General features: G+C 37.0%; 1 protein-coding gene across 5 annotated transcripts in view; it reads right to left on the minus strand.

The window, feature by feature from the left end:
- The window catches only part of SUPT3H (SPT3 homolog, SAGA and STAGA complex component), a 254005-nt gene that overhangs the window by 137637 nt on the left and 96524 nt on the right, over positions 1 to 19844 (minus strand). The window contains exon 2 of one of the 5 annotated variants that reach the window (XM_058836073.1): positions 18760 to 18863. The exons of the other annotated variants lie outside the window; for them this stretch is intronic. The gene's annotated coding sequence lies outside the window, so the exon portion shown is untranslated. The remainder of the gene's footprint in view (positions 1 to 18759; positions 18864 to 19844) is intronic. 5 annotated transcript variants of the gene reach the window in all.

Raw genomic sequence — 19844 nt, forward strand, 5'->3', positions numbered from 1 at the left:
AATAAACACTTGAATTTGGGCAATCATATCATGCAGGTGCTTTTAGAAATCCTATTATTAATGAAAAACAATAGACTTCACCCTCTGGGTTTTTTTTCCTCTTATATTATAGTAAACACTTTCTAACTGCTGCAAATCATTTGTCCCAATGCAAAACTGTGGCAAGACCCCTTTTCAGTGCCATTGTGTACCCATCAAAATACACCAGACTCTGACAGCTAAGTGTCTTAAACATAAATTAATTTTACAAATCCTTATGACAGGCCAAAGAAAGAGATATTAATTATTCCAGTTGTATAACATAGTATGTTCCATTTGCTCATTCACAAAGGCTTTCAGATTTTCAGGAAACAAATGAGACAACTGTCTTTCTCAACCATGACAACTGGACATCAGTCACTTCTGCTCTAGCAGAAGGTTCATCTCAACAAAATACCCAAACACAACTGGAATTTAACAAAGCCAAGGGAGATGAATTCTCAGCCTGCTCTCAAGAGAATAGGGTAAAAAAAGTGATGAGGAGAGCAGGAAGTCAAAACATCATTTCACTGTATATATGTAAGTGTTAACCAAATGTGGAAACCCCTTGCTATTTTAAATCTCGATTAAAACCACAAGAAAATTTAAACTAATCCACAAGATACAAAACAAAAATGAAGATGAATGTTTTATGCTAATTTTTAGAGAAATAATATTATTCTTTTTTATATTCTCCAAAACATCAAGGCCATTTATCATTGTTTTAAAAATTCACATCACAATTTTATGAATGAGATGTGTGGGTGTTGAATGATGATAATTATATCCAATTCTCAAACACATTTCCTTATCAGATGGTAACATGTTTTATAACATCAGTTTTCATATTTTACTACCCTTCCTGAAGTCAGTGCCTGGAGAAGGGAAGCAACTTGTCCACTGTGGTTGGTGTCAAAAAAAGCAAGTTTTCCCCCCAGGCCTCTCATGGCCAGGCGGGTAACAAATGCTCTACTGACAAATCAGGCTTTGCAAATTAGAGTTATTTTAATAGTAAATTAGCAAATTAAATTTAATTTTAATAATAAAACAAAATGCTATGAAAAGTCCACCCATGTATGCAGGGAGCCTGTATTTTCATTATTCGCAATACTTGTGTGAGAGAACTGTTGCAGTACTCACTGTAATAAGGAGGAGAAATATAAAAAGGTGTCAAAAAACACTATGTATCTCAAAAATAGAGAAATGTTTCAGACCAAAAGAGGCTTAAAAATATCAGCATTTCTCATGAACACTAAAACGCTACTATGAAATTAATATTCACAGTATTCTACACTTACATTTTAAAAATCTATTATATAAATAAAAAAAACACTTTAAAATACTTAATAAAACTTTTGGATTAACAGTATTCAGAGATCCTAGCTTGGAAATCTGTGCTCTAAATTACAGATAACGACTTTGGGGCAGAGTCTTCTACAGCTGTGAGGCACCAAAACCCCCCCAATTATCAAAAAATCAAACCCACTGTTACAGAGCTGTTACAGGGGTTACTCTGCATTACGAGTGAACCTGTGACTCAAAAATAGAAACTATTTCCCCACTAGGCACAGAAAAAACACATCCACTAAGAAGAAAAGAAGCACAATAAGTAAACTATAGAATAATTCTTTCAAATAGTTGGATTTAATTTAGGTTTAACTTCAGGAATTTAGGTTTTAGTACTTCAGAAAGTACTGAAGACACCAATACTCTTACTTTTCTGAGAGTAAAATTCTACCATAAGATACATCAATTTTACTGGATAGGACAATGCTTTAAAAACGTATTTTATTTCAAAAATCAAACTGTGCAACCTTCTCCCTAGAGTAAGAAACTGGAAGTTCTCTGATAAAATCTTTTCTGGAAAGTCAGGGCAATTTCATATCAATGGTGTGCTCTTTTTCCTGCTTTCAAATGGATTACTTAGATGTTTTAAAATGTTATAACCCACAATAATCTGTTCCAGGCACCAATGAAAAGGAAGAAAAAAATTACAGAAGTCAAGATGTCGCCTGGAAGCACTTTATGGCAAACATTATAAAGATAACACAGAGCAGAGAAGCTCTGGCTCAATCCATTATAAATACCCCATTCTTCTTAAAATCATAAAAATGTATTTATAGTAAAGAACTCTTACAGGCTTTTTCCTCCGAAGACTTCATTTAAGCACAATTTGGCAAAATTTTTGGAACAACAAAAGAAGTGACTTATAAAATATTGATGTTTTAAAGTCACCCTAGTCTTGATCTACTTGCTACAAAAACAAAAGCAAAGACTTTGGAAGATAACCACATCCGTGTCTACTAATTACACTTTAGTTTTTTATTTTGTCCAAAATGAGCTGTCTAGCAGCTAGGCTGAATAGACACTAAATCATCATTTAGACAACTAATGTCTCACTAAAAACACAAGTTATTCTTCTCATTTTGTTACTGGCACAATATATTTTTAAAATAAATACACGTGATATTAACAAAAAAAAACAAAAACAAAAAACAACACCCATAAAAAATATTAAACAAACCAAAAACCAAAACACTAATGGGAATACTGACAAAAATATTCCTGTATACACAATGTATAGATCAACCTTTTTTCCCTTTATGTCCAAATGACAGTGCAGATGTTTGTCCTCTCTCCTTTCACCTCAGGTTCCCCCCATGACTTCAAGAAAGGGATAAACACAGATGCAATAGGCTGCACTGACCACCCTATTTTGCACTAAAATTATTAAATAATCACTTTGAGTGCAAGGATGAACAAAAGGAAATAAGAAACAGCTTTCTTGGGTTTCTCAAAATAAATTGCTTTTTTCAATGAAAAGTGGCTCAGTGGAAAGCAGAAAAGGGACAATGTCAATAGCTGGGCCTTAGAAATATTTCACATAAGCAAATTAGGACTGAAGTGAGAGCACTTCACAATCTTCACTAAAAAAATGTCATGCTCAAATACATGAAAAGCATTCTGTATACAAAGTAAAGAAGCAAACCTGAAAGTACCAAATATTGACTGGCTAATAATAATACAGTAACACAAGAAAGAATGATGTGAAGTTATAGTCCCAGTTTGACGTAAGTCAAGAATAAAAGACAAAAAAGGGGGACAAATGGCGTTCTTGTAGGGCTCAAAAGAATTTCCCAGGGAAGAATTATGGTTAATTATTTCACTTTATCAATAGCAGTTTAGAAGGGGTCAATGTAAAGCACAAGTTGGCATCCATATAAATTTGCCTTTTAGAAAATAGTCTTTTCTAAGCTTTCTCAATTAAAAAAAAGGACATACATGAGCTGGGCTCATTTGGGTGAAACATGCAGGACTTGGTGTTTATTGACAAGCATTTAGATTTAAATAACTGAAAATCTGGAGAGAATTTACTACAAAATTACAGGTGGATTGAATTAATATTAATACATAAATTATTAATTTAAGAATTTTGGGCTGCTCAAACAGACGCAAAAACAGCAATAAAATATAGACATTTAAAAAGCTGGGGATTTTATTGAATTATTTTTTTTATTATTTGAATTTTCTTTCTTAGTTTTTTTTAAATATACAGTTCACCCAGCATTATGCCCAGTACTTTAGTTAATATAAATCATTACCATTGATATTGTATTTTGCTTTCTTAGCTGTATCTGAAAAACACAATGTGAAATGATAACAGGTAAAATCCTAAATCCCTTATTTATCAAAACAGACAAACCAGGCAAAACAAGTTTAAAAAAATCCCATCACACAGTCCATAAGTCATTCCAAAAAACATTTCTAATTACTTATTGCACAGCTCTGTAACTGCAGAAGAAAAAATTCTTGAAAAGATTAAATACATGAGCAGCATCCTAAAAAAATGCTCAGTTTTAAGCAACTTTTAAAAAGAACCAAACTTGCTAAACAGGAATTAATCTCTATGGACAAAAGTGAGGTGTTGACATCCTGAAGGGAATGACGTTCAGCATCCCATCTCCTCCTTCCTCCTCTTCCTTAGGAGCCAAGAAGCAGTGACTGGGCTTAGGGGAAGAACAAATTCTCCAAGAGAAGCTGTGGTTTCACTAAAACGGACACTACAGTGGCAAAATCAAATGTAATCTTTGGTATCAGAACAGTCTATTACAAGAGAGTGATTAATGTCTCCATGCTGCAGTTATTGAGCACCCCTCATTTCCTTCCTTTCAGTTTCAGAGAGGAAAGAGCATGAGCTGCATTCCAGGGTATCCCAGGTGCCATAAAGGAGGCAGCCACGAAACACTGAGCTATTCCTTGGTATTTTTCCTCTCTAAAACACCCTGACTATGCTTCTATATCAAGGCACAGTCGTTGCTTCTTAGAACTGCAGCTTGGCATCGCTCGCCAGCCCAGCAATGGTGCTCGTGGTTGGGATCTGTGTGGTCTAGGGAAGCTCTGCTTCCTCGGAAATGTGAGGCATCAGACAGAGTTTATTTAGAGCCCGAGTCTCTCGGGCACACTATGTAAGTTTATTGTTTATCCCTTGCTGGGGAAGTCTTCTGAGGTCAAGGTAAGAAGCAGGGAAGTGATATTTGATATGAATGTTCCAGCAGACGTTATGTGGTCCATGGCTGCAGCAGCCCCACAAGCACTTTGCTGGTGGTCCGTGGAGATCTGGCCAGTGGAAGGTGCTGGCTTTCCCTGTTTCCAGCTGCTATATCATATTTGATGTATTTTTAGCCTCACCTAATGTTTTCCTAATATTCCTTTTCCATGTAAGCAATTAGTGTGGTTACCAAGGATGGCAGCAGAAGTGGTACTTGGCTGCCAGGAGGAGAAAAGGTGGTCATTCAGCTGGGCATGGGAGGAGAAGCACAATGTCCTTCTTAGGAGGTGGGAGAAACCCACCCAAGAGCCACGGTCTTAAAACCTCCATTTCTCCATTCACTGAACAATTTAATTGTTCTTTTTTCAGAAAATTCTGCTGACACATTTATTAATATCACTGAGGAAGGAAGGAACAAACCAACAAGTTGCACTTTTTAACTTTACAAAAAAGACAAACAAGGTATAAATGGGTTTTAAAAGTATGTAGCATTTCTGACCTTGAGTTCTGCAACTCATACATTTCTTTAAAATCTTAGCACCTGGAGGTAAAGTAAAAATTTATTCAGTTAATTCACCAGTCTAAAAAGTGGAAAAATGTCTTCCAAAATACATTTAGCCATGATCTAGCAAAATTGTGGTATTTTAACATTTATTATGGAAAAATAAACTGAGAAGTTTCTAGTATTTAAATAAATTTCCCTGTTAGCTTCCACTGCCTTAATTCATATTTACTTACTTTCATCTTGCCTTTGACTAATCAAAAGAGACTCATCAAATCATTTGGAGACAATTTAAATAATACTATATAAAAATATTAAATGGTGAACATTTGCTGAACAAAGAAAAGTCTCTTTTATAATTTTAAAATTTTCATTCTTATTTAATTATCCATGAAACTACACTGACTTCAATTTGCCTGTGAAGGTCCAGCTGAGAGCAGTCAGTCCCTAACCATGCAAGCACGGTTTATATTATATTCAAGGAAAAAAAAAATCAAATATTGAGAAGTTACAAATTAAAGTATACAGCTTCTGAATACTGCTAACAACAATGCTCATGAATGAGTGTCTCTTATTTAGGAAAACAGTCACTGGAGACAGGGATTTTATGTATTTAAAGGTGTCCTTGCCTCTCTTTTGAAATGCAGCAGAGTTCAGGCTCCTTACATTTCTTGCCTCCCCAAGTAAGACGGGTATTTTTTACAATTCTCAAGAGCTTTTGCCTGATGCCTGGAAAACACAAAATCCCTTATTGGCTTTAGATGTCTGTAAGATTTCAGTAGAGCAGTCTCTCTGAATCTCTTTCCAAGACTTCGCAACTGAGGGCCTTTCTGAACCTCAGCTTAAGAAGGATTTACGGAGACTAAATTTGCTCATCAATGGCTGACAGAATAAAACACAAAATTGCATGAAACTGAATGGAAAAATCACTTCCATGTATGAGGGTTTTCCTCCCTTCTCTTCCCCAGAAGCTTAATCATCATCTAGTGGTTGCTGTTCTTCCATCACTTTGACAGGGAGCAGACCATAATGCTTAAGAATTAAGCAACAAAAATAATAAGGTGGAGTGTTTTTTCTTTCTTTTCAAAATAATCCCACTGACTTGTATATGTATATCCTGACTGGCAGAAACTTTTTCTGGCATCTGTCCAGTTAAAGGAAAGTAAGGGAATATAAATATGATTTTAGAAGTATATGAAGATTTCTTTCTCTTTTTTTTCCCTCTCCTTTCCCATAAAGGCATTATCTACAAAGGTAGGTATTGAATAACACCAGTCTTGAAACCTCAGCCTGCTAAGATAGAAGGAAATGCAAGCTGCATGGAAAGCTGTTTTCAGGGACATACTGTGCGACCAGGAGCCTGCTTTGTATGTTCAGGAAATTCTCATGGGTTTTCTTAATGAAAAAAAAAAAAAAAAAACCTAAAAAAAGATTTGCTGTAAATATCTCACAAGTCATGACAAAGTACCTTATAAAATATAATTATTCATAAACAGTCTAGCCTCTGGAACTAAAAAACACTGACACTTTCTATTAAAAGGTGCTTAGTCACGGTTGACTCAATATTTACAACGAATCATTTATTCTCTAATTTCATTGACTTTACTGTCGTTAGTAGAAGTCAAGAAAACTTCCTGTATGTGTGTGAATGGCTTGTGTATGTAAATCACAGCTCCAAAAATCTTTTATAAGAAAGCATAAAGATCTCCACATTATACAAATAGGTCCTTTTCTTCTGTAGAAAACTTTCTGCTTAAACTTAACTGAATTCAAATGAACTGGAACCAGAAGGCACAAGAGTAAATGAACATCATATCTTATAGGATAAAAGGGAAAAAAGAAGATACAGTTCCCCAGCTCCTGATTTCTACCAGTAAGTTTTCCAGCCAAATCCTGGCATCCTTTCTCTTTTTCTCTAAACCCAGCCAAGGAAATAGAAGCTCAGGAGAGGGTAAAGGAAAAGTGCATTATGCAGCATCACAGAGCTCATGTTATCACTAAGCAATGTCAAGATTTGAACTATTGGTATTGCAGACACTTCACTAAATGACAACAGGAGGTTTTCTGCTCCTGTTTGAATTGGGATGGAATGGGAGACCTAGTATTTCTTTTCTAGGAGTCTGAGCTGCTGATCAAGGGAAGCTCAAAAGGCTTTGTAGGGAAATGGGGTGCTTATAAAAACAGGTATCTGCCAAAAATTGCAGGCTTTAACACTATCAGAAACAGACAACCTCCCACACTCTGCACTGACAAAACCATGATTCTTTTATGGGCTTGTCAAAGACAGAAGACTGTAAAATGCCATGGTTTATCTTTATAGTGCAGGCTTACACTGAAACTACCTAACAGAGTTATGTGAACACCTACACCTGAATGGAGTCTCCTTATCAAGGAGTTATTTCTCCTAACCCTCAATCCTTTCCATTTTTTGATATCATAAATTTGTAGGGTAATAGCAATGTTACTGTTCTCCTCCTGCTGACACCATTTAGAATCACGGAATCATTCAGGTTGGAAAGATTGAGCCCAACCATTAACCCAGCACTGCCAAGCCCACCACTAAACCATGCCCACAAGTGCCACATCTACACATCATTTAAACCCCCCTGGAATTGTGATTAAATCACTTCCCTGGGCAGCCTGTTGCAATTCTGGACAACCGCTTCTGTGAAGTAATTTTTCATAGCATCCAATCTAAACCTCCCACAACACAAGTTGAGGTCATTTCTTCTTGTCCTATCACTTAATGGAAGAAGAGGTCAACTCCCACCTGGCTCCAATGTCTTTCCACAGGGAGTTGTAGAGAGCAAGAAGCTTTTTAAGCCTCCTTTTCTCCAAGCTGAGCACCCCCCAGCTGCTCCTCATCAGACCCGTGCTTCAGACCCATCCTCAGCTCTGTTCCCTTTTCTTGACATGCTCCAGCACCTCAATGTCTGTCTTGTCCTGAGGGGCCCAGAACCTATCCCAGGATTTGAGGTGTGGCCTCAGCCATGCCCAGCACAGGGGGACATCACTGCCCTGGCCCTGCTGCCACACCATGGCTGGTACAGCTCAGGTGCCATTGGCCTTCTTGCCCATCTGGGCACACCTGGGTCACGTTCAGCTGCTGTCACCAGCACCCCCAGCTCCTTTTCCACTGGGAAATTTCCAGCCACTCTTCCCCAGTCTGCAGCCATTGTGACCCAAGGCAGGACCCAACACTTGGCCTTGTTGAACCACACATAATTGGCCTCAGCCTGACAATCCAGCCAGTCCAGATCTCTCTGTAGATTCTTCCTGCCCTCCAGCAGATCAATAGTCCCATCCAACCTGAGCTGTCTGCAAATTTGCTGGGTATGCACTTGATCTCCTTGCCCAGATTATTGACAACATTGAAACTGTTCGTCTGACACCAAAAAAAGCCCTGCACCATAAATTTGTGGCCTTCATACCTATCCTTCCTCTTTTAATGGTAACGTGTATAAGACAGAGAGACTAGGAAGATCAGGAACACTTCCAGCTAACAGCCTAACCTCCAGCTGGTAAAGAGAGAAGTTTCACATGAAGTGTATCAACCCATACTCACAGGTGCCATTTGCTGAGCTCTGCTTCATGAAGACTTAGTGTGACCACAAAGGTTAAGCAGATGAAGAGGCTACCACTGCTTCTCTCTGTTAAACTATCCCATTGACTATCCCACTGTTAAAAATATGCTTTGGTTTTAATATTAATTTACCTTGCTTCAGTTTCCAATCAGTATCTATCCTTCTTGTGGGAGACTGAGTCATCAAGAGGTTCAGTCAATGCAGCCACTGGAATCCTGACAGCAACTCAGTTCCCCAGTATGGGTACGGTCAATAGCAGAGTGAAATTACCAGACCCTTAGGCTGCACAAACTCCAAAAAGATTTTAGACCTCTACAGTAAGAGAACTGGACGCTGATTTTGAACCCTTTTTCTGTGAGATTACAGACCTGAATTTTCCATGTTAATTGTAGCCAAGCACTTTCTGACATTCTATTTCATGAAACACATAGTGAGAGAATAAAAAGAAATTATGTATGATTTGGAATCATTCCAGCCATTGTTTTCACAATTCCCCTCGATTCCCAAAAGCCAGACAGGAGTATTTAGATTAAAACACAGACAGTTCACATGAGTCCACCCATCAAAAATCAAGATCTGCTACTGTCCTTACCATTACTTTTGATTCAAAATAAATCTCATGTAATTAGTATGCTACTTTAATCTACTACACTTGACAAAACTAACAGCATTTAGTCTTTACTTTCCTTCCATATGATTTTATTCAGAATTTCTCTGTATAATAAAACAAGCAGGAGCACTTCACTTGGGAAAACACCATGTAGGAAATATGGCTATATGACTTCAGATGGCTTTTCACCAACTAAAAAACCACAAGAGAACTGCTGGTGAGATTGATTAATGTGCAAGCACAATTAATATACAATCACATCCCTGTATTTCTATTGCATTCTTATATTCCAATAAATGGAACAGCCACACAGGTAAGACTGAAAACCCAAAGGAAAGAGAAAGATTGGCATGGATTACCATGTTGAATGTGGGAAGCCATGAAATTTCAGTTCAATAAAAGAATGTTTTGAATCACCAATTAAAGCTCTCATATATAAGTCTTTTAAAAAAAAAAAAAAATCATTACAGATTATGGTTTTGGCAAACAATGAAGCTGATTATACTGGTTTTCAGCTGCCATAGCAATAGTTCTAAAAAATTCTCTCTACTTCCTATTTCTTCCAAACTCAGCTGTCATATATTTTAAGTTCCCTTTCCTAAATTGCATCAGCTATTTTTAACATTGAGGGTGTGACCCATTTAAGTCAGTCATTTCAGATATTACGAATACTACTCTCAGTACTTGCAATCTAAGATGGACGAGTTCTACAATTCAAAATGGTTTGAAAATACATCAACTCACATCTTCAAGAATATGACCTCTACTGCAACTTCAATCCATGCATATATAGATCCAGTGATATTAAAATATGTATTAACTTCTGCAGTCATACTTGAGTGTTAGGTGTTTGTATACAACTTAGAAAAACTGGAATAGTGGCATTAATCTACATTAAAAAAAGGAACCACAGAAATCATCATTTAACATTGCCAAAAATATACTTTACTAAAATGAATATAGGGAAGGAGAAAAGAACTGTCTCAGTTATTGAAATTTCCCAATTACTGTTGTGGTTTCTCATGCTTATCAGGAACAAGGCAGGCATGAGCTCCAAATATCACACACACCTTTACAAGAGGCAAAATCAAATCAGGTTAGATGAGGATACAAAGGGGACTGTTTAGCTCCTCTCTTGACTTGGTTTTCATCCAGCTGGTACACTCCAAAGGCCTTTAATCTCTTAACTACTGTCTCATTAGCATCTCTACAGAGATTGAGGGTGTTTAGAATATCTGTGGGGCTTTCATGTGCTATGAGTTCAAAAGCTCAATATGAGAAACCAACAAGCCCTAACAAAGTAAGTCTTGGCACAAAATACTGTATCATTTTGAGTTCATAACATATAAGCACCTTGTTCCCATGCCTGGCACTGCAAAATGTTGTATAAGAACCATCCCAACTTGCTGACCAAAGCCATAAAGAACAGATATTCAATATAGAGTGTAAATGCCTATAATCACTTCACCAGAGGAAACACATTGACAACCCACAGGCCTGAGCTCTGTTGGAGTACCAGGGAGGAGCGGGCACTGTTATAAAGTTTTGCAGCAAATACAAGAGGGGATTCAGGGGAGATGCTAAAAGTTCTTGAGAAACTTCTTTCAAAGCCCTCAGTGAAGAACACACTAAGTGAATATGCCCTGAAGACCATTTGTGTGTACTTGGTGTTTACTCAGCACAGGAAGCTCCCCCTCCCCTTTCAGCTTTCTGAAGACTCCCATGATTATTCAAAATGTTTGTTTCACTTTAAAATACAACTTTAAAATACAAAGGGAAATCCATGTGGAGTCACACATGTTCATTTGCAGAATGCTCATTGATAAAATAAGTGAGTTGTAACATGATTTTTAGGCAATGGTATCACTGGGGGTGAGACAACAGAGTCTGTGCTGCCCTCTCAGGAAATGCAGAAGAAAATTTGTAGTTTGGGAAAGGAAGTGGGAAATGCTACTAGAAAGCCCTCTGTGTGCCAGCCAGAGCTACAGGCTGCAATCCTGTCACCAAAATACCCTCTTGCACTGCTGCGACTCCGACACCATTCTCAGAAGGCAATCAGCCAGCCAGCAGGGCTCACAGTGCCTGTAAGGACTAAACTTTTCAAAATCAGCTGTCAGGCAAAGCAAAACTCATTATCTTCACTTTTTCTTTTTCCTTCGTATTTCAACATTCTCCCCTTTCCACCTGAAACAATGCTCAGAAATTTATTTTTTTTTCATAAGCATCTACTCCACAAATCCAATTACATGGCACATGGTGGAAAAAAAAACCACAACATGAAAATGCCACTACAAATGTTCAAAACCTTTTTATGATCATTAAGAGGTTTACATCCTGAATAAGACAAAGAGCAGTTTTTTCCTTACTACATTTAAGTTCTTTCACTCTAAACCACTTTAGTATAGAGCAATCACTAAGGAATAGAGTAATCAGAATAAAACTGCCTTACAATATCAAATTGCTGAAATGGCAAGTGATAGATATCTACTACAATTTTTTATATTATCTTATATTCTAGAAAAAAGTCACTAAAATTTTAAAAAAGCTTTTTGAAGATGCTACAGAAGCATATTACTTTTGTAAATACAGTTATTGCTGATTAATTGTTAATAAGAGACTCTTGAGAGACAGCTATCTTGAATGTGAAAGAAAACAAAAAGCACAAAAAACCAAGAGGCTCCCACTCATAAGACAAAATCTCATGAAAGACCTTTAGAATGCCTCAAAACCAAGACTTTACACTTTCTCTTATAACGTGCCCTAGAGAATTTAGTTTTGGCCACCAATAGCACTGACAATATTGAGTTGCTGTGTCACCAGAGGGCAAGCCACAGAGGTCACCCACCCAAAATGTATGCAAGGACCACAGGGTGACAACAGGCAGCCCCTGCCCATTTTGCATACCCTGCCTGCTTCCCCTGCCTCATATCCCACATCCTAAGCTGCAGGCTGGCAGGCACCTGGGAGAACTCTTCACAAAGGTGACAAAGGGCTTTAAATTCACCAATGTCAGGTGGATATCCTCAAAATTTGGATAGCATTTTTAAATAATAAAATTACTACATCCTTCCTGGCCTTTCCTACAACAATGGCAATGCAAAAAATTGAGCAGCTCCTTCCCCAGCTCTCACCATCAAATTTGAAAAGGGCAACTGGCAAGGGGGGTAAAAGCACAAGTTTTGCCTACTCTGCTTCAGCATAGATTTAATGAAGACAAATGACCACTTCAGGGTGTCACTTCCCAATCTCTGTATTTTCTTAAAAGTCCATGATGCTCTAGATCAAGGCCAGAGGAGGCCATGAAGATGATTAAAGGGATGGAACACCTTTCCTAATTGGACAGGCTGAGAGTTTGGGTTGTTCAGCATGGACAAGAGAAGGCTGAATGGTTACCTTAGAGCACCTTCCAGTACCTAAAGTGGGTACAAAAGAGCTGAAAAGGGACTCTGGACAAGGGATGGAGTGACAGGACACGGGGGAATGACTTCAAACTGAAAGAGAGCAGGTTTACATTAGATATGAAGGAGAAATTCTTCCCTGTGAGGCTGCTGAGACCCTGGCACAGGTTGCCCAGAGAACCCGTGGTTGCCCCATCCTCAGAAGTGTCCAAGGCCAGGTTGGACAGGACTTGGAGCATCCTGGGATAGTGGAAGGTGTCCCTGCCCATGGCAGGGGAGGTTAGAACAAGTTCATCTTTTATTCTCTTCATCCAACTCTTCTCACACAGCTAAGAGACAAGACAACTTTGAGTGTCCATGCATGATAAAAGGGTATTTAAAGAGGAAATACCAATGAAATCTTCTTCCACCCCTACATGCATCAGTGAAATTTACTATTAGGAGCACTAACGAGTAATTACAAATTATTCTTCATACCTAGCTTGAAAAATGACATAGCATAATCTTCTGCAAAGTTCAACATGTCTGCTACTGAAGTAGCTGATTTTCAACAGTTCTGTAACTTCTGAATTTACTTCTTTGCTCCTAAGAAGACCAAAAAAAAAATTTAAAATCACTGCTATCACTATATATATTTATATACTTATATATAAGATGTAGAATTATATATTCCTTCAGTCAGCAATGCACAGGGCATGTATGTAGAAAGAAATCTGCTTTTAATCGGCTTGATTGAAGAACTTTTGTAAAAAAAGTATGTTATTAGTTCTTACTTAGAGGGCTATAAGCAGAAGTTGCCAAAAATAGTTTTCATGGTGGCAAATTCTGTCAGCTCTCACACATTTTACTGAAAAACATATAGTATTTAGTTAACTTCCTTGCAAAAACAAAACGTGGCAAAGTGTCACGCTTTGTTACACAGTTAAAGAATCAGTTTCCAAGCCATTCAGGAAATCAAAGAAAGGTTGAATTTTACTTCAGGTCATTTGGGTCAGAGAGCAAATAATAATTTAGTAATAACAACGATTAAATGCATTGATTTGTTTCATGTTATCAAGTAACTTTCTTACTTGGCCTCTATAGGCTTTTCATTTTTATATTTGCCTTCAGAGAAGCAGTAAAATCTCTCAAGAACAAGGACTTCTCTTTGGCAGAAGTACACACTAGAGATGATATCTATCACTTCCTAACCAGCCTAATTTTTAAAAATTTTCTCTGTAAACTGAAGATTTAGAAGAACATTAATTTGAGCTTGAAAATCAGAACTTACTAGGAATTGGAAATATTTGTAGAAATAAATTTGAAAAACTGCACTTAAAAAACCCCAATTATTCAATGCTAAAACTGTTGTAAATCTAAATAAATATGAAGATATGTTTGTCCGTGGTTTTACTTTTAAATAATAAACTGTACAGGCCTGTTAGTTATTTATCCCTGTGCTAAGCTTTGCTTCCCTTACCAGGAACAACCTGGTTAGCATAAATTCAGTTCTTGATATACTTAAAATTTAACTGATTTTACATTTGTAGCACAGACCAAATGTTGTAAGCCAAATGAAAAAAAAAGGAGAGCAAACTCACTTATCCAAGTATGCACTTTTAATCTACTCTAAAATCAGATTTCTATAAACAAAAGTCTTGATGTAAAGCATTTCTATAAAATGGATGAGAACAAAATTGGTGGGTTTTGCAGAGCATAGCAGAACTGGAAACTAAAAATATTATTTTAGGTGGTGAAAACAAAACTTTTTGCATATGTAAGTGAATTATGGTGGGTTTTCCTGTTGCCTGTAATTTAGCTTCAGTAATGAACAGCTTTTTGGGTCTTTCTGCGTTGTGCTTCTTTTTCCCTGGGGAACAGGGAATTTCAGCATTTCTTAGAAATCAACTGAGTGGCTGAAAATTATCTGAAAAAGATAAATTATCTGAAAAACAACTACTGATAAAATAATTGATTCCTTTTCAGCACAGAGGCTATGGAAATGCTGCTGTAGAAAACCAAGCCAAACATGTGTCTTTATTACAAGCCCTAATCCTACATTTAATTGTTCGATTTTCACAAATTTCAAAAGTTCAAGGTACATTGCAGCGAACTTTCAGTATTATTCCAACTAAATCAACCTATGAACTATTATGAGTTTCTAAATGATGCTACTATTCTTATTTTTCTATTGTCTCTCTGTCATTACAGAGAGGGGGCTTTTTTAATTCACAAGTCTTGGCAGCTACTACCTCTTAGTGAAAAGACTATGTATTGAAAAGAATTTCTTTCCCTTTCTATAAAAGAGAAGGAAATACTAATGATTGCATCTAATATTTCAATTGTGTTTTTTTTTAAAAAAGGTAATCACAACAGTTGAGCAATAGTATAAGTACTGTAAAATTAAAAGACATTATTTTTCAACAATCATGTAGAAATAAGGAAAACAGAATAAATTGCTACTAACATCCATTTTCCAAAACATTTTTTTGCCATACACCATGCAAGATCAAGATTTTAGTGCCCTTTTTCGCACTCTTATTCTCAGCAAAAGAGTCTGTGATGCACAATTGCTTGTGAGAACTCATCAGACCCCTCTCAATATCTCAGTGGCAATAGAACTGCACACAGTGCACTGCTGCCCATGAGAGGCACCAGCACTGGTAAAAGGCAATTCACTCTTCCCCCACATCTGCATCTTATAAACTCCTTAATTGCAAACTCCTACTCATACTTAATAAATATCACAAATTTACAAATCAAAGGGGGAGGTTCTGTACCATCTCCAAGACCTGAGCACCCTTGGTGGAAATGTTCATATACAAAATGCAGTAAAAAGGTTGACTGAAAGTCAGATTCAATTTCCTTTTCTGATGAAGACACTATTTTAAAGAACACAGACAGCCATTAAGGTTCTAAAAACCAATCAATAATCAATGTAAATTAAAAAAACTTAGGAAATAAAAATAAATCATAATGGTGAGCAGTGAAGTTTGGGAGTGATATCAGGTGTGATTTCCTACAGAGGTGACATTTTGGTGTTATTAAAAAACACTGTTTACCCCCAGCCTGAAGAATTATCGGTTCTCAAATACCATTTCCAATGCTATAGTTTTAGATCCATCCACTCTGTTCATTTTTATCTCAGTGTATTGAAATATATTTTAAGTGTATTTCAGTGTTTTCTTTAAAGAGAGACTTTCTTCTCTAAGTAAACTTTCAGTAAGAACCATGTCATCACCCAAAGCAAACCCGTATTTAGAGATGTGTTGATTGTACTCTTGCTGGTGCATTGATTGCCTGAAAATGACTCTGCGTATCCCCACCAACGGGTGACCATTCCAAATTCTAACCCTCTTTTGTATTAAACCTTACCTAAGCAGCAAAATCCTTACAAAGCTACAAGTGCTATCTGCACAAAGCTTAGAGCTACTCTCCCTTTTCTTCCCCTCTTAATGTGTTTTAAAGTGACAGTTACTAAGGCTGCTGATTTCTGTGCAGTGAAGCAAGTATTTCCCTGGACTATTTCAGAAGCCATTGCAAGACTTCTGAGGAGTCAAGTTCTGAAGGGCATTTTCATAAAATCTCACAGATACTAGAAATATTAATTAAATAATTTCCAGTAGATGTATAATCATTAAAAAAAAAAAAGGTAAAAGTACCAAATACTGCTTGAGAGTACTTATCCTGATCAAATGTCTATATGCACACAGTATTTCCCAGCTTGTCCATAACCATCCTTATTGATTCTGATTGCTACAAGGGTGGCAACAAATGATTCTGTTGAAGCTCTCATGCATCAGCCATCTCAGATCCATTTCTGTACCTGGAGCAAATCACTGCTCTGAAAGCAGAACTCCTCCTGAGGAGGCAAAGCAGCAAAACTGGAACAGTGGCAGGGTAGGAAGCAAAGCCACGGTCTTAGGGGAGGGTCATAAAGAAAGTGCTGGTGAGCTGTTCCAGGCACACAACCACAGCCAGAGCAGCACAGGAGCCTCAGCTGTGAGAGCTGCCCTAAAGAGCCTGTGAGATTTAGAAGTTCAGAGACACAGATTTGGAGCTATTTTTCATAATTGTGGAACTCTTGATTTGTTAGAAGTTCATCTTGTAGATGCAGATACATAAAAATTGCTGCAGGCTGAAGGAATGAAAAATATTAGAACATCAAAAATTTTAGGGGGGAAAGGGGGAAAAGGAGGATAGAAGTCTCTTGCTCGCACGCCTGATCCCAGATTGATAGAACAATTCTTCAAGGAGATCTTTATCCTCAGACCATAATCTGCATCACTCATCATGCATCATCTCCCAGAGAAAGCCTGAAAAAGAACTTAAACACTCAAAAGCTTCTCATTTGTAATCAGCTATGTTTCAGTAATAAATCACTTCTCCATACAAATCCTGCTGCACCTAAATCAATCTCTCTAAGTACTCAATGATCACTCAAGTCACCTAATTTATTTCAATCAAAGTCTTGGAAATGGGCCCTGTGACTAATTAGTAAGGCTATTACCCCTAATAGCAAAAAAACCAAATTCAGTACAGAATCACAAACAATTCTTAAGACTCCTTTTACATTCCTGCTATGTAACCATTATTTTTTATTTTTCATCCTCAGCAACATTCTGGTTAAAACCATCACTGCTAGAAAGCAGATGAAAGAGCCTTCCATCTTGTCAGCTCTAATGCCCAGCAGTATCTGTTGCCATAGAGATCTTCTTGGAGATCTGGAGCAAGACCCAATATTTGCACCTTTCCAAGTGCTACCCAGTCTCCTTAACACAATTAAATTATGGTTAAAATATGTCAATGATCTCAGTTGCCATTTGTAAGACACTGTTGCTGCATAATCTCCACCTCCTAGCACACCATGCCAGAATGGAAAACTTTAGTTACAAGCACTCTGCATGACAGAGAATTTCAACATTCAATAATAAAAGTAAGTAACTGTGTTCTTTATTCACACTTTGATGTTTTCTAAAGTTATAAAGCATGAGTGACACACGCCGTCTAATTTTAAGTAGTGATTTTCATATACGTATAAACTCACTTTAGAGATACAGGCAAACTGTGACAAGTGCAGCTGAAAAATTTACTCAAAATTACAACAATCATCAGCAATGCTAAAAATACTGTCTTATCTTTTGTCACTACCTAATTACTTCAGCATATCAATTACCACTTGTGGAAGGCTGATCACCAAGGGAAGCAGGGTCAGGAGCCTGCACAAGGCACTTGGAGACATCAGTGATGATGTTGGAAGTGCTGGGTTAGAGGCTGGACTTGGGGATTTAAAGGTCTTTTCCAAGCTAAATGATTCTGTGATTTCTGCTCCTGCACTCCAGTACCAAACCACAAGCTGTGCTCAGGGGTGTTCACCAGTGAGATGTTTGGAGGAGAGAGAGCTGGGCAGGGAGGTTGGTTCATTTGGCTTTTAGAGCTGAGGAAGACAGGAACCTATCTCACCTAATCTAATCACAAATCAAATTACAATTTGATTTCAAATGTTAAAACAAGGCTCTGATGTAACTATAGAAACACTGCTGTGATTTAAAAGTTTCTCTCACTTTTGCTGTTATCATACTCATGTAAGCTAAGAATTATTTGTTACGAAAAATGATGCTGAATCAAAAAAAACCCTCCTATTTATGACCAGGTATCTGGGTAAAAATTACAAGTAACTAAAAAGATGGGAATGGAAAAGAGATGTCTGTAGTTGGTATTTCTATGAAAAAGAAAAAAAAAGACAAAGTTTTTTTATTTTTTTTTTCTCCAAACCCTCAGGCATCAGACCACACAAAGACATTTTAACTGGTCAAAGCTCAGAAATTTAAAGAGGAAGTCCTCTGGACCAAAGAAAACAGCATTCCTTCCAGAAGAAATGATGGTGGGTCTAACTGAGGTCCTTAAAACTGAGACCCCTTCTAAGATGCAAGATTAAAATTATTCTTAAATACCTTTCAGAATTTAGAGATAAGTTTATTGATTTCATAGAATGCTTTGTATTTAATGAGTGGGGACCAACACAGGGCCCTTAAAAAACTCTAAAAAATTGTGGTTAACTCCCCTACAGATTAGCATTCATTAGACTGTGCCTCGAATAAACACATTTCTGAACCTACCCATTTGAATAGGACAGAAGTCATATCACAGATCACAGAACATGTGAAAAAATAAGGTCCACTTTGAGATCACCATGACTTGCTAGAGCCAAACTTAAGATACCCTAAAAAAGAAGCAATTACATTTTTTTCAATTACATTCCCTAAAAAGAAGCAATTTGTCTCTTAGGACAGAAACCAGGATGTGGGATAAGGTTTGCTTTAGCACTGAAAATCATGTGAATATAACATAATATGGCATCATCAATTTTCAGTCACTGCAACAATTCTTATCTTTATGAAGAGAGAAATAGGGGTCAGCTTTGTGCCTAAACTGAAGGCAGACCCAGACCAAATCAGGTGAGCTAAGTTCTAGGATCAGAACACCTCACTGGCAAACACAGGGAATCACATTTTAACACCCAATCCAAAGTAAAGGGTCACTGTCAAGATCACACATCTGGCAAATTGCTGCTGTTCTGCCTTATCTGTAATTATGGGATAAAATCAATTTGTCATAAGCATTACCTTGAATAATAACTGATATTCACACATTAAGCTAAAATATACACATCCTATTAAGATACCAATTTTCTCTGACAGAAATCTAAATATGAGCTATGAAACTAATTGGCAATTATGAGGAGTGGAGAATATATCACGTAAACAGTACTAGAGTTTCTCCTGAGTTTGTGTAAATTTTTCTTTTAAAGCAGTGACATGATAAAACAATCAGATTTTCACAGAGTATACGATGACTTCAACCTTGTCAAATAGAACATAACACAACAGGAATGTCATATTAACAGAAATTAATTTGCTATATTTAAGTATATGTAATTTTTAATTTTTCCTCTAAACTAGGGCATATATCAATTTACTAAAAAATACAGTTAGAGTTATTTTTTTAAAGTATCAATTAACAGCAATTCCTTCCACACAGGAGGAGCATTGCCATTTTTAAAAGATGTTTCTAACTCAAGTTCCAATTTGAGTTGTCGGTCCACAGAATTCAAGAATGTCTGGATTTTGGCATTCAAGTCTGAGCACAAATTAACATAATTCAAAGAGCAGCCAAAACACAGCTGTTCTGAACTTAATCTCTC

Source organism: Poecile atricapillus, chromosome 3 (assembly GCF_030490865.1).
Source record: "Poecile atricapillus isolate bPoeAtr1 chromosome 3, bPoeAtr1.hap1, whole genome shotgun sequence".
Lineage (NCBI taxonomy): Eukaryota > Metazoa > Chordata > Aves > Passeriformes > Paridae > Poecile > Poecile atricapillus.